The following is a 14,653-nucleotide window of genomic DNA, read 5'->3' on the forward strand; positions in this document are numbered from 1 at the left end:
AATGGTCATATTAAGAACTTATTTTGATTATTAAGCCCCCACACCTGCTGTCTGGACCAGTGGACCTTTATGCGAGGGAGAGAATTATCTCCTTTCAAGCAGTACCAAATTAAACATACCCCTAACCAGATCATCTCCAGCGTGCTGGTGCAGCCCATAATCGGAGGAAAAATGAGAAAAAGTTTGCTCATCGATAGGACTGCCCAAGCTCTAAAGCCCAGGTGACGTAACTGACACTTTTCCGTCCGACTGTGTTCATTAAGTCGAACCGATTCAGTTTTTACAAGACACGGGCTGTCGTGCGTTTCCACTTTAGCCGCAGGAGTTGCCGTAAAACCCTCTCGGCATCCGCGTTGAACCAGCCATCATTTATAGCCTCGCGGTGACAAGCAATCTTATTATGAGATTTAAACTTTGGCTCGGCTAGATTGGAGGATCAACATGCGCTCCTCTCACAGTTATTCTCCGCAGTTTCCCAACTGATAACAGTACCTACCCTGCCTACCTGCACGGCTCCTTTGATTGTGGTTAAACGCTGGTGTCAGCTCTCGGTGTAATAGAGAGAGAGAGTGAGAGAGAGAGAGAGAGAAAAACACACAAAAAAACAGCAGGGCTCCGGGTCTCTTCAGCATACATAAAGGCGAGCAATGAGAGGAGCTGAGCCTTGAATTAAATCACTCTCCGCTAAATGGATCTTTGAGACTCAGCCTAGACGCAGGCAGCTGCTGTTTTGCGCGTCTTCAAACCGAAACAGAAACCTGGATTTTTCTTTTATTATTTTCATTTTCTACTATCTACTAGAAACATCTCCTGTCTCTTTGAAAATGTCTTGTGTTCGTGGTGAGATACAGTAAGCTGCCAGCTTTGTATCGGAAAGAGGCTCTTGCTCTGCGATCGTTAAGCAGGTAAGCTGTTACACTGTTGCCGGATTTTACACTTTAATTTCGTAGACTTTACAGAGCTTACACTGCACTTGTCACTTGTATTTTCTGATTTAGAGAGCAGCGGTTTTAGTATTTGAGTTTTGTTCTGCTGTTGTGCATATATCATATAGAAACCATAACTCATATTGCTAAGTGAATGCTGAGCTTTCAAAATGCACAGCTTAACTTGTAAACCAGCACGCTAAAGTCGTTGCATTTTTGTGAGATCTTTGCACACTGACAGGCACCGAGAACGGGACATGAGGGCACTTTTTCGTCTGGACTGCGATTCACGTTGCAAATAATGACAGCTGCATTGTATTCCTTCTTTTTTCTTCTTCTCCTCTTTTGTCAGTTATTTTCTTACTCATCTAAAAAGTATGTGTTTTTTTAACACGCGACGCACACGCGCATTTGCTCTGCGAGCACTCAGTCTGGTGCAGCTTGAGTCAAAGTAAAGTGGATACTTTGCAACTGTAAACCACCAGTAATACTGTCCGCTGGAGATGTCGCTTCAACACCACGGACAGCTCCTCGATCACTTTACATAACCATTTTATTTCACACAAAGATGCTGATATGACTTGACATTAACTGGGAACATATTGCTGTTGAGAGGGCTAGCTGTTGCTTTGTGAAATTAACACATTAACGCTAACGTTATGTATTCCTTACACACACACACACACACACACACATGCACGCGCGCGCGCGCGCGCCCACACACACACACACACACACGGTCCCCGCATTCTCCGCATCTCGTCTACTTCCTGCACCTCTAGGCCAACTCAGCCTACACAACAGTGACAAAATGACATCTAGTTTCACTACTTTCACTCATTTGCACATACATTTCACAAGCCACAGGTCACGACATGGTTAAGGCAACTTAAAAGGCCATTCTTAAATGATTAGTGCATTGCATGACCTGAACACACAGTACTATGTTGTTATTACACAGTCTTGTACTTAGTGTAGCCCTGTGCAGTCTCACACAGATTAGCTGAGGATTTTGCTACGTCTCTGCCATCTGTCTGGGAAATGCAATCTATATACTGCATTCTAGACGTGTTTATTTATTTGCATTGCCCAAGGCTTCATAGGGATTGATTTCTCTCTCTCTCTCGCTCTCTTTTTTTTAATTCAGCAAAGACCTAATTTTCAAATAAATTCAGCCAGCTCTGAAGTCTTTTGCACAAATAAGTATGTAGTCTGCAGAATAGGGGTTCAAAAAGGTTGAACCAGTGCCAGATTTAATATAAACTATGCCTGCAGTAACACAACAACCAAGAAATTAGAAGCCTATAGATATATTTCTGTGGCTTTCCACTGTGGACGTAGGTGTAGGAATGCTGTATCATTCCTCTGCTGGTTAAATAAGGTGCTACAGTCCAAGTGGCATTTAAAGCCTGGAAAGTATGTGAGATTTTAAGCTTAAGCAATCTCTCCAATGCCACCAAAACTGCAGGCAATGTATTGATTGTTGATGTTCACCCTTGTTCCAATCATTTCATTAAGATGATCAGACCCAGTTTAACCTTTTACCACCAGTGTGAACAACTGTCTTATTTCTTAAAGCTTTTTATGTCAGGAGTTACGAGTCTTTCAAAACATCTTAGTTTTGCTGCTGTTGCTAAAGCTATCTCACACATTAGCCTTCATATCTCTCTTTTCCTGTCCCCGTCTCCCTTATCTTGATTATGCAGCTGTATGATTGAGTCAGCTATTTTGTATGCAAGTTGCCTTAGCTTGGTTCTTTGTGGAGAAGAGAGAAAGAGAGAGATCGTGCTGAGGATACTGAAAGAGAATTACAGCTTCTCATGGCGATGAGGAGTAGAAAAGACGAGGCTGCCCTGTTCAATAAATTGCTGTTTGAGAGAGACAGATATCCTAGGGGGACAGTAGTTTTGGAAATGTGACCAACCTTTCTAAATGGAAATGGCAGTGTGTATTAGTTTTCCACAGCTCTATACTGTAGACGGTGTGAGTTGAAGCATCCAAAAGTCTTTGTAACCAAGTTATCATGAAGCAAAACAATTTCTTTGATTTGAGAAAAGCTGTGATGCCAGCTGGTTATGGGTGACAAATTAGAAGAAAACTCTGAACCCTTGACCTCTGCAGTAAGGGGATTCTGTGCCTTTATTATACTGTAGGGGGCATCTTGCCAGCTTGGTAAGATGAAACATTTCTTTTATATCCCCATTCACAGGAGTCAAGGGGTTACTGAGTGGCTTGATGAGTATAAATAATGAATCATGTGTTATGGTCTTCACATTCATGAATTTAGTCCAATCTGAACACCCACGGAAGATTTTGGACCGACACGTCACACAGTGCTCTCGCCACCATTATTAAAAGACCAAATGAGGGAATGTTTTTTGGTCTTTGCTCCCACTAGCAGAGTTCTTGTGACTTGGATCGTCAGTGCCAAGGTGCACAGAAGCTTTTTGTTTTGCTTGATGATACAATACCTTACAAAAATACTTTTATACCCCCATAAATGGCCCTCCTCTGTAAATACATCTAGTACCTTTAGAGAGGACTGTACAAGAAGGAGAACTGGAAAAAAAAAAAAAAGAAATCATTATTTTTACTACTACAGTCTCAGAAAATACTTATCTAGTTGGAGATTTTTAGAATATATCATTGGCAGCTATGGGTTCTTGTGTCTTCTGATACTTTCTGTGGCAAACTAGGGCATAAAAGGACATAAAATGTTATTTTTCTCTATCTTTTATTGCTGATCCTGCTGATAGTCACTGTATTAAACTGACGACGTGCCTGTCTCTTGTCTATATGTCTCAGCTTTAAATCCAAAAGGTGCAATTTTCAAAGACAAAGAAAGAGAAAAAACTGCAAAAACATTTCATATCCAGTTTCTCTCTCCCCCCCCCTTTTCCACACTTACGTCATGTTCTGAAAAAGTTACCGAGGCTTTGCCAACTGCATGTTCAGGCAGCGATGCTCTGGTTGTATGGTTAACAATGTGTAAAGTGTAATCAAAGGGGCCAGGCAGGGTTTGTAGACAAAGCTGTGAAACATATGGTTCAACAGCATGGCACATTTCAGTTCCACGGATCTCCACAACCGTTAGGTTCAAGCTGAAACTTCCTGTGCTGTGAGTAGTGTTTGCCATTTTTACAAGAGCTGTTGCACCACCTCAATCTCAAGTATCCCGTGTGACACTCAGCTGTTTTATAAAAGGGAGAATGGACTGGTTTCCCTCTATGGTGGAGAATGGTAGGATCATGAAATTAGTCACAGAGGGAAAACAAATGAAAGGAAGACAAAAACTGTGCTCTGAGCATTGAAAAGGTAAAAGCCCACATGCAGCAGTACAGTCATATTGAATCTAAACAGCATTTTCTACATTGTATCCTATACTCTTATATTAACATTGAATCCTAATACATTTCTATACACAGCCTTCGTTTTCAGTGTTATTGGCAGATTTTTCCATTTTTATGTTGGATTCATGTTTCCATTATACTCATCACACTCAGGAATCAATGCAGGCATGTAATCCAGTATTACTTACTTTGGTGTTATCTGACATATAACAGTTTTACTACAGAAGGTTTACAGGTAATGCGTGTTCTAGACCAATTTTTTTTTTTTATTATATTATTGCATGTATATTTAAATATCATGTAAGTTGTTCTGTGTGTTTCAGGTGTTAACAAAATGTTAAAATTGACCGAGCTTTTTTTTTGATGATGTAGCATATAGCTAGGGATTTAAATGATATATAAACAACTTTTTATTTTAGCTGTAAAAAATCTACAGTATTTCATGCAATATTACACTTTGAATCTGCGTTTCTGAAAATCATATATATATATATATATATATATAAATATATATATATATATATATATATATATATAAATAAAAGACTTTGTTCTTTCTTTGTGGTGAAGGACAAGACTATAAATGACACTGTCAGAGTTATGCCTCAGGACAAAGGACATTAAAAAGAATTTGTATTGACAGTGTTTAACATTCAGGAAAGGAAGGCAATTGGTTGAGGGCTTTTCAATGTCTAACGAAGGCTGTAACAAGCAGATAAGGGTGAAAATACAAAAAAAAGCAAAAAAAAAAAAAAAAAACAACAACAAAAATGCTGCCCCCTCAAATGCAGCCGCCCTTGGGCACCTTTTATTTAGCCAATGCAAAACAAAGATGCACCTTTGCAGAGACAGTATCTCCTAGAAGTCATGCAAAACCATTAGCAAACTTCACCTTGAATCAGCACCTCATGAGTCATTAACTGCACATTCAGTGGCCCAGTCTCATCTCAGGAAAGAATGTATTTGAGTTTACTCAGGGGAGATTACTGAAAGTGGCAGCAATGGCCCTTTGGATTCCAGGCATGTTTCAAGGGGGAAAAAAAAAAAAACATGGCAGGTTTAACCATTATCTTTTCTATCTCTTCAAACCTTTATTATCTTATGTACTGATTACAGTTTAGCAAGAAATGAGAGGACTGCTATTTTGGGGGATTTTTACATATTCCCTGAAAAACTGCTCAGCCCACAGTGCTATGAATATGATCTATAAGTAAATGAAAAAAAAAAACTGCTGCATACAGGCAAGTAGAAATGAGTTATTGTACCACTGACAGATTGTGGGGATCAACCCAAAGATGTAGGGATTCACTTGAGGGTATGAATCAGTTATAATTAATTTAGGAGCGCACTAAAATTAATCCATCAGAGAATGCCAGAAACGTTTCTGTGCAGTTTCCTCAACCACCTGCTGGCTGCCTTATGATAGACAAAACCCTTTAGTAAACAAGCATCATGAAATGGCAGAGTGAGGCAAATTGAACATTGCTGTGTCTCTTACTTGCCATCTTCTCTGCAAAGTAATTAGATCCTAGGATGCAAAGCAACATGGTCGTGTATCTGCAGGCACCTGCACAGCTTGATGAATATCATGTACATGAGAGCCCATTAAAATTGGTACAACATTTCTGTCAAAGCTCACTTCAGAAGCAGGATTTTGTTTGCCAGAGGACATCACTGATCACCATCAACTAATCCTTTCTGTAACACCTTGTGACCTTTTAATTGTAGATGAAGTGCAGGGGGACAGGGTGAGACATTTTTAAACTCCCACCAAAGTAGAATTTTTTTTGCATGCAGACTTAGAGCTACCTTTATATATGAGTGGCTGCTGTATCTCAGTGAGGTATGCTACATATTTCCTCTGTGCATTGTGTGCTACACAACACAAACAAATAGACTGTACATGGCATAAAAATAACTTTATTTCATGAAACAGACTTTTTTTTCTTTTAGAAGAAAGTCACAAGATATAACACGATAATATGTGCTTTATAAACAGAAAGGTAAATAATTAACCATTAAAGCAAGTTTGTTTTTGTTTTTTTTACAGGTGTAATAATTTTATCTGTCCTAATGCCAGGAAAGAATGGGGGTGGGTGGTGGTGGGGGTTACGATTTTGTTACTGTTAAAAAAGACTTTTGTTTTCTAACATCGCCTGGCAAACAGCTAATTAATAAATAGGTAGATGTGACAATTAGTTGGAGTGTTTAGTGCATATAAAAAAACAGGACAAGGCTCTTATACTGCAGCTTAATGATGGAAAGGATGAATCATGATGCTCCTCTCATTTGAATTCTTTGCACAAAACAGTAACACCTAAAATATAGACAGATGTTCTTGTTTAAACATGTGCTGCTATTACCTGCTCTAGCAAAGCAAGCAAATATGGATAAAATACTGAAGTTCAACAGACTGGGTGTGAATGTGCCAACAGGTGTGAATTAACAATGGTGACAGAATGGCATATTCTTTCCTTTATAGGATGTAGCTGAACAATAACTGGAAATACCATTTCAAAGTACAAGATGGATTGGAGCTTAACAAGATCTTAAAAATCATAAAAATGATCAGTACTCCAGTACTCACTGGCCATCATTTTAATGACTAACTAAAAAGGTCTTTGTACAGTGTCCCATGACACACAAAGAGGCACACATGTGCAATGCGCACACAAACATTCTGTCACTGAAAAGTCGGGACACCAGTCACATTAATTGCTTCCTTGGAGAAATATAAAAGGCAAGGAGCAGCTCTATAAAATCTAAGGCCCTCTAAAACCACCAAATAAGAAAATACATTTAAGATTGTGAGCAGTCAGTCAAAATGAAGTCATTTTATACTGCAGACTTGATTTCCTGTGATCTACTCCGAGCCATACAACTTCTGTTTAGATAATTAAGTTAGATTTCTGTGCAGTTGCGAATAGTGCTCAGAGATGTCTCTGATTAGATCTCCTGATTGGTAATGCAGCATGATTAGGCAGTTTGCAGTTTCCTATCAATTATGAAATTTAAACCAACACGCCTTTAAAGATGACAGATGCTCAGTGAATGAAGCCACTCCCACATGCTACACTGAACGCAAATGCTGTTCATCAAAAAGTGAGAATATTCTTAAAAGTTTAATAGGTGCCAAAAGTCACATCATAATAATCAAAACATGGCCCTCCTCTCGGTGAATGTTAAGTAACTCTGGTCTGAGCTTGTAAACAGCTTCAGTAGTACGCTAATGATGCACTTGAGGTAATTAACCTGTTCAGTGCTTCTACGAGCATGAAACTCTAAATGTGTTTTTTGTTTTTTTTTTCTTTTTTAATGCTGGCAGCATGTAAATGTGCAGGCCTGGCTCATAAGTATTTCTAGCTCTCACTACGTACCAGCATATACCAGTATATAATGTTTATCTTTCCACTTTTTTTTCTTTTAATGTTAATTCATAGTTCATCTTGGCATTAACTATTTTTTCCAACCTGAGTAATTCAGTTATTTTCTGCGAAAATTTCTAACTTAGTACATAAATACCTCTTCAAGCAGAATATGATAGCAAAAAAAAGGTATAGGTAGGTGCTTAATTTTATAATAAATAAAAAACTACTCTAAAAGGAGCCTTTTGTATATAGGTAGGTCAAAGAGGCCACTATGCTTCCCATACAAGCTCTGCAAACTATTTCGAACCTTCCAAAAAAAAAAAAAAAATAATGTAAGAAGAAAAAGAGCTCTTAATACTGTAGGATAATGTTGCTACTACTTAACTAAAAGCACTGATGGTTGAACTGTTTTCACTCTGTAACCCCAATTGGCCCTCGACCACCTGAACAAACATTCCTGTAAGTGAACAATTATCTGAAGTGAAGCCTAGAAGACAAGGAGCAATCAGGTGATCAGTCCAGGACTCATCTACACGTTGATGTTGTGTGAAGGTCATTCCGTATTCTTCCTCCATGCTGCAGCCAAGCACATTGTAGAAATGTCTGATGGATGATTTGAGCAAGTCGATTGCTTCCCATTGAGCCAACCCAGTAAAAGCCATGCTGGGGACATATTGCAATTCTTGTGAGTGCTTGATGAGTGATGGGCAACCCCCACAAACATCCAGCTGGCTCAGATAACAAGGTTATCTTGTTCAGGATCAAACAGTGTTATAGGAATTCAAGAACTGTGACTGAACTTCTGACCTGCTAAAATTATTACTAGTTATTTGGATATCTGATCTTACCACTTTTCTTTAAAAAAACAAAACAAAACAAGGTCACCAGAGGGTGAAGTCTCCATGTTAATATAAAGGAAATTGCCATGACTTAACAATCTATTGGAAACTATTAATTATGAATCTGTGTGGTATAAGGCAGTGGTCCCCAACCTTTTTTGAGCCGCGGACCGGTTTAGTGTTAGAAAATATTTCCACGGACCGGCTTTTAAGGTGTGGCGAATAAATACGTCAAAATAAATGATACGACCATAACCAAGTGTGATATTTTCTACGTATAATAATAAAAAACGGGAATCCACTTTGTATTCGTATGCAACTCTATCAGCAGCGTTCTCGTAACATCCCGCCTCAACATGAATAACAGGCTCTCTGCCCACAGCGCTCCCTGGTCAGCTGTTAGAGCCATGGTAATACATGCCTTCAAAATAAGATACACCGCAAAAACAAATACAGTAGAAATCACCTCAGTCGGATTCAAATGGCCCAGTTTGGGGTCTATTATCGAATTTCGCTGCAATGGCTTCTGCTTCATCTATGAATTTGCTTCTGCAAATGTTATAATCTGAAATTTTACTCGTAAGTGCAAGTTTGTAGCTTACACTTGCCACGATTGTCCCCGGTGAAATGAACTGATATAAACACTAAAACAATTTCCAGGCGTTGTTAGTGTGTGTGTAGTTGTGCACGAACGAGCCGATGCATGGAAGTGGGCGGACAGGAGCTGAGGAGGGTTTTAGCGCTAAACTCATCCAGTTTATGCGATCACATTTAACTGGAAATTTATTACAATGGGACCAGATTTTTCATCCGAGGTAGGTGAATATCCGACGGATTAATGTGATGATTTTATTGGAATTAATGTTAGGAAAATCAGGACCTGCAGATGCCATCCAACTAGAGCGAAAACCCGATTTGTGCGACTTCGACTTAGGTGATTTTTACTGTATAAAGCGCATGAAAAATACAACTCACCATAACACTGAATCAGTGTAAGCCCCTTGAGCTTGTTTCTCTGATACTCATTTTTGCTGGCTTCTGGTTTGACTGGGTTCGGCCGATTTCACATGGAGCGTGGCTGCAGAGCCGCGGTGTCAAGCGCTGGAGAGTCAGTTTGATGGCTGGGTCTACCTCACTGCTATCCCCGGTGTTGATAAATAAAAATGGTAAATGGACTAGTTCTTACATAGCGCTTTTCTACTCTTGTTGAGCACTCAAAAATTTAAAGAAGCGTTATGTAGGTCAACCAACCGATTTCGTTAGACAGGCCTGAAGCTTCTGGGTTTAATTTTAGCGGTGACGTATCATGTGAGCAGAAACGTCTTGACACGTCAAGAGGAAGTCATGGAGGGAAGTAACGGAGCGAATCCGCCCATTTTTCAAAATAAAATATAGTTTAGGCGCAGATAACAAGTAAAACGGAAATAATTTAAGTTATTTATTCTTTATGTGCGGCCCGGTACCAAATGTCCCACGGCCCGGTACCGGTCCACGGCCCGGGGGTTGGGGACCTCTGGTATAAGGGCATGGGGCAGATAGGCCTCAGACTAATATAATATGCACTTTGGGGAACAATGTTGCTTATCCTTGTCAGCTAGTCTCTAAAAGACAAATCGAATCAACATTCATTTTCCTCTGTCATTTTAGAACAATTAAGCTTTTGTTGCACTTACAGTGATGTAAGTACCGAGTTAAGTCTTTAACTCAAGTAACTTCATTGTCCCTTCACTGATGTCTCCTCTGCTCAGCCAAGCAAGCAGTGAAACAGACACACACAGTGAGAGGAGAGATAGTGGAACCATAAGTGCAATGATAAATAATGATTATGATCAGATAAATCAAATTACGTAATTAGGTAAATAAAATGCAGGCCGGAGGGTTTTTGCAATAATTTTAAGTATTTGACTTTACTTAATTAGAAGGAATCATCAGATAAATGACTATGAAATATACACATACAAATATTCATGTTCTTTATGTTTGTTAAAAATTAGATTTTAACATTTTTTTACTCCCACTGCATTTACATAACAATTGTAGTTACTTTATTTTGCACAGACAAATGTCAGTGAGCTTAAAAACACCCATGTAGTGAGCGGCTAGATGTCATCATTACAAATGAATGTACAGTATCAGTAGTTCTCATTTAGCTTAGTACTGCTAATTTACTTAAGTAAAGGATCTGAACACTCCAGTGTTTTCCTGCAGATATACTATAAGAGATACACTGTGGCTTCTAAATTTAATTCTCATTCATAATGAAGAATAATTCCAGAAAGTGATTGCAAGTGACAATTTCCACTTCCTGCAATAACAGGCTCTTGACTCAGTGTGCAGCTGTTGTAACAGAAGGCTTTTATCTCACAACAATCCCAGCATCTGTTTTACTATTGAAATTCTGTATCCTTGCCTTTTCAAAAGTGGCAGAAAAACAAAACTTAAATGAATTTATTTTTATTTTCAGGACATTTAACAGTCCTGTCAACATTGTACTGTCTCAAAACAAAGGGTTTAAGAGACGCTAAGGGCATTTAACAAACCAGTCCTTAACTTTACCTCTAACTAAGGACCAGTAGCTTTCAGTATCACAAAGGATCTACAAAGACCAACTACACTGAATGAGGAGATGGCTACTTTAAACACCAGCTGGGAAGAGCAGGTTGTAAATGATAGGGTGACTGACTCATCAATATATTCATCAACCATATGTCTAGCTTTTGCAATCTCTGTGTGACCTTGTTGGCTGTACTGTGGGGATCAAAGGTCAGTTCGTGAGAAAAATAATTAAGTAAAATGTCTTTGATAGCTGCTGACATACAAAGTGTGCAATATCCCAGAATACCTCAAATGCATCTGCACTTAAAAAGCCTTTAAGCACGCTTATGTGTGACATCTTTGTTGTGGCTCGCAAATAGTTTTGCTCACCTGAGCACATGTGTCCTGTCATGGTTAAAGAGGGCAATATGTTCCAAGCAGGCTATGCAATGTCATGGACTCTTAGTCCCCTATTAGTGCATGCAATATTTCTTGACAGGCTTGAATAGAGTTGGTTCATTTTTAAACAGTAATCCTGTACAAATCTACAGATTGTCACTGAGAAAGTGAAGATAGGACACCGTTACCATAGAAACTGCTTCCAAACTTGGAGCAAACATACTAGCATCTACTTATAAAAATGTGCCAGTATTCACACCATTAGCAGGCCACAGTGTACCATAACACTCATATTGGAGAGCATCGCCGCATACTTGACTTACTGTTCATTGACACTATCATGAGGCTTTAATGTGATGGAAATTATTCAAAGAGCCCGAGTTCTACGCAGCCATCTCAGTGTAGTCTTGAAAAGGCCTTGGTGTAAGTGCTCTAAACAATGACTTCCATAAGGGACTTTGAAACATCTAACATTTTAAATTAATTAAGGCTCATACAGCTTTGCAAAGAATCCCATTTAATCAATTGTGTTTTTTATCTTTATGGCTGATTAAATAATAATGCAGTTGTTCAGCTTTACAGAGTAGATTGATTGTAAAGCAACAAATAGAGGCAGAACAGTGGACTAACTGAACCAAACCACATCAACCGGAAAAAAAACAAAAAACAAAATTCTCTATGTTCAGTGTGCCCAGAGCAATGAAGGCAGTGTTGTGCTGTGCCAAGATTTTAGAGTGCTGTTACCAAATACTACAGATCATGATTCAGATAGGATGCAAGACCTTTCTTGGCAGCTTCCTTGCTGCTTACAGCAGCAAATCAGAAACATATCAATATTTACCTGGATTACTGCCACGCTCAGAGCTCAAGTCTCTGAACAACAGCCAGATGAACAACATCTTGTGAATATAACTTATTTCTCTCAACAGCTGATGAAATCACAGACAAATACCTTGGTAGCATGAACACTTTTGCAAACATACTTTTTTAATGATTATTATCTAGGTCGACAGCTGGCAAGAAAAATGGTCCATCCCCAGCTGCAGAGCATCAATCTGACGCTCCACCTGTTGTCTCCTCACTCACGCCCTCCATTGCTCATTAAACAGTGCTGCCTTTCAGGCCGAATCAGCTCAGACTGGTGATCACCCACTGTGAGACTAGAACACAGAGAGAGAAAGGATCTGGGTGCCAGATTGTCAGACCTGTGAGGTGTTATTCCTCAAATAAATATGGAGATTATGTGTAAAGCCCATGTGCCAATTATGCTTTCCCACTTTAGCGAGATCATTTGGGATCTGTGTAAAGTTATGCAGAATGAGTAAAATGCACAGATAGGGTCTACAGATCATGATTGCAGTACATGCAGTAAAAAATAATTTTCAGTCAACAGAAACAGTTGATGTTAGTAGACTGTGTTTCTCTACTGGCTCTATTTGAGTCTGAATAATCCAGTTCACTGGGACAGTCAGTGTTTTGTATCACTCTGTCCTTTCTAGGAGGCATGGATAATGCTCTTTTCACACATATATTCTCTCTTCGCTTAATGTGTGCAGGGCTTCACCATCAAGGTGCTTCTCCATATGCAGCAAATTTTAAAAAGATCCAGAGTGTTTCCAAGCACTGGGTTTAGGTCAGCATACATGGATTATGTGAAGGAGTTGGGCAGTCATCCTGGCTGAGTCTGTAAAACCTTTTACTGTGTGCTAGAACACTGAATATTCAAGGGATTTTACCACACATTTGGCTACTGCATATTCAAAAGTGTGTCATGTTTTTCTCCCACTGCACCTCTGAGACATGGTTAGTGGTTTTAGTGCCTTGGATTAAGTTTTACAAAAAAAACGTATAACTAGCATATTTACTAAAATCACAAATCTTTATGACAAATCTTTCGCAACATCTTCCATGTTCATATAATTAATTGTGGAAAAACTGTGAATAAATAAGAAAACAGGAACTCTCAATATATAAGGGATTTCTAAAAAATTAAATAGCACTAACAATTTCAGCTGACTGGGATTTCCATCGCTATCTTTTAATTGTTCTTTATTTAAAAAAATAACTTTCTGAATTAAACATTAGACATTACAAAAACAATGTTTTTAGCTTGCGCTAAGTTGACTGTAGATAAAAACCAAGAGCACCGCTGAGTGGGTGCCAACACTTGCGTGTTTTGGATTCATAACGGCAGAGGGGTGGGGGGGTGGGGTGGGGTGGGGTGTCAAAGTACTGTTATAGAAAAGTCAGTGAACAAGTGTTCACTTTTTCAATTTAAATTTGTTTTCAATTTAACATCACTGCCCCATTTATATGGAGAGAAAATAAAAAGGGGTGTAACAATAAAAATGATGTTCTAAATAATTTAAGCCCAGAGCAAAATTTGCTTTTTTTTATATTTTTGAGGGGCTTTTACTGGGATAGTAAAACTGGGAAAGCTGGGTAAAGACTCACCTTAAAGGGCCTCAGGGTGGATTGAAACCCAGGTCTCTGCATTAGCCTTAAAGAATATGGATTGCTTGCTCAGTGAGCTGTATCATCCAGCCCAACACAAAGTTAATCAGGAATGATCATTGTAAGTTGAATGTGAAATGTGTGAAGTTTGATGTGTCTAACTTGAACAGTATGCATTTATGGTGTGAATTTGAACATCCTAGGTAACACTGATCTTGAGTTGTTGCGTTCACAAGCTTTTCAAAAAAAACTTGACCTTTGACCTTTACCTTCAGGTCAAGGTTGCCAAGATTCGAACTCGTTCGAGAGGATTACGAGATGCATCTATAGTGTGAATTTGAATATCCTAGGTCACCATCATTCTACAGTTAGGGCCAATGTTAAAGTTTTTGTAAAAAAAACTTGACCTCCAACCTTTAGCTTGAGGTCAAGATTGCTGAGATTCAAACCCGTCCAAGAGTTTTAGTACATGCATCTATAGGTCACATTCTAGGTCACATTGCTATCTAATTATGGACAACATAAAAATTTTTGTGGAAAAGATGCTGCCGACACCATCGCCGCCAACACCATCGCCGCCAACACTAATGCCAAGGCTGAACTTTTTCTTGGAAACAGCCAAGCTAAAAAATGGACCTAGATTTGAAAAGTAAAGCCAATGCAGATGTGCCTTAAACCTGCATTCTTTCCAGTGGATAGTAGGGGGAGAGAAAAGTCTATGCCAAAATGACCCTGTTGTTCACTTGACTTAAAACCTCAGTAAACAATTTCCCAATGAATTT

The 14,653-nt window shown here is 38.9% G+C and overlaps 1 protein-coding gene across 1 annotated transcript in view; it reads left to right on the plus strand.

The window, feature by feature from the left end:
* The first annotated feature begins 482 nt into the window (after positions 1 to 482).
* elfn1a (extracellular leucine-rich repeat and fibronectin type III domain containing 1a) overlaps positions 483 to 14,653 on the plus strand; it is a 79,976-nt gene continuing 65,805 nt past the window's right edge. The window contains exon 1 of the mRNA XM_030735770.1: positions 483 to 905. The gene's annotated coding sequence lies outside the window, so the exon portion shown is untranslated. The remainder of the gene's footprint in view (positions 906 to 14,653) is intronic.

Source organism: Archocentrus centrarchus, chromosome 8 (assembly GCF_007364275.1).
Source record: "Archocentrus centrarchus isolate MPI-CPG fArcCen1 chromosome 8, fArcCen1, whole genome shotgun sequence".
In the NCBI taxonomy this organism is placed as follows: domain Eukaryota; kingdom Metazoa; phylum Chordata; class Actinopteri; order Cichliformes; family Cichlidae; genus Archocentrus; species Archocentrus centrarchus.